Raw genomic sequence first — 1,811 nt, forward strand, 5'->3', positions numbered from 1 at the left:
CCTCTTGGATCTACCGGCTCAGTCCGGAGACGGACTACTTATTCATGGCCTATTACTTCACATGTTGCGTCCTACCCCTGAAAGTGATGCAGCTGAGCGTCTACATTTCATGTTTTCTAGACGTTCTTTATCATTTGGGCCGGAAGAGTTTTGTATTGTCTCGGGACTTTACATGGGCCGTTGTCCTACTTCAAGGATCGAATTTTCAACCATGTATAATCACGGATACGGTGATAATACATTTCGGTCCAGAGTCTTCCCGTATCGCACGGACACTACGTTACTTGTAGAAGATTTAGAGCTACTTATCTTGAACCGACGGTTCAATGAGATATCGGCTGAGGATGTTGTCCGTGTGATTTTGCTATATATCCTCAATCAAGGTTTTTGGTTAGGAGCTGCAAAATCTGTAAGACTTTTCGGTTTACTTATGTTTAGTAATCTAATTATGTTAATGTCAACTTTGTTTTATCAAATACTCAACGAAATGGTTATGTCTTCTATTTTTGACTTTTTTATTTGTAAACAACATGTGTTGTATAGTCGAATGAATTAAGAATAAATATATATTACAACATGTATAGTACACAAGCAATATAGAAAATTAAGACAACAAATTCTCATACATGGAAACACAAACCATTACAAATAAAAACATACATTACTACATCTTACGTACTTCTACTACTTAGTGGTACATACAACCTGCATAATCGAGATTTAGACTACAACTTATACATAACAACACTAAAAAAGAAAATCCAACTACAAAGTAACGCTATCTTCAAGTGCAGTACTTTGCTTTGAAGCTTCTTCTTTGATCGAGCTAAGTTAGCGACTATCAACGAATTATTGTCTTTCGCTTCATCCAGCCAACAAATAAACCCAGACTGTGGTGGCTGATAAATAAATATCAAAAACATTATGTGTATTCTCTAAATATTCAATCATAAATAACAATATATATAATTAAGTGATAACGCAAATACCTCTTTAGGACAAGCGTAAAATAGCCGTCCAGGGTTGTTTGAAGTCCTTGATGTCCTTATAATACCTTGAGCCCCACAACTGCAATTTTCCATTTTCATTGGTTACTGAGATGGAATTTTTATTAGTGTGGCCAGGTAAATCTCTTCATTTATATAGTGCCATTAAGCTACATATTCAGACACATGATTGTAGCTTGACTACTGTCTTATAGGTTTGGACTATTGCCTTTTAGCATTTGACTACTATTTTACGTGTTGTCTTATCGAACAGTGAATTTCGGACACAGGATTGTAGGTTGACTACTGTGTTGTACGTATTGACTACTGTCCACTTGCAGTTGACTACTGGTTTATGTGTTGTCTAATTTAACTGTTAATTTCTGACACAGGATTGTAGCTTGACAACTGTGTTATAGGTATTGACTACTGTCTACCAGCATTTAACTACTACTTTAGGTTTCGAATACTGCTTCGATTCTTTAAAAAGGTTTTGAAATAATTTAAATCATCCTTATTGATATATTTTACAAAGGTTCCTGTTCACCGCCCTAACGTTAAACATGAGTTTCTCATACAATGACTATGAAGACAACTTTACCAACTTGCATGTTTACCTCCACAACATTCAGTGTGCAAATCCCCACAGTTACACTTACATCAAAACCGATGTTATGGATCGGTTCGAACTATGTTTTGTTGCTATTCGATGTGTGGTAATGTAGTATCGATTTGTTTATTATTTTGCTAAACCAATTTAGATTAGTCTAAAAACTAATAATTATGTTATATAAAATTTGAAATAGATCAACGCATTTATAGGAT

Source organism: Lactuca virosa, chromosome 4 (genome assembly GCF_052849685.1).
Source record: "Lactuca virosa cultivar CGN04683 chromosome 4, Lactuca_virosa_CGN04683_v6, whole genome shotgun sequence".
Classification (NCBI taxonomy): domain Eukaryota; kingdom Viridiplantae; phylum Streptophyta; class Magnoliopsida; order Asterales; family Asteraceae; genus Lactuca; species Lactuca virosa.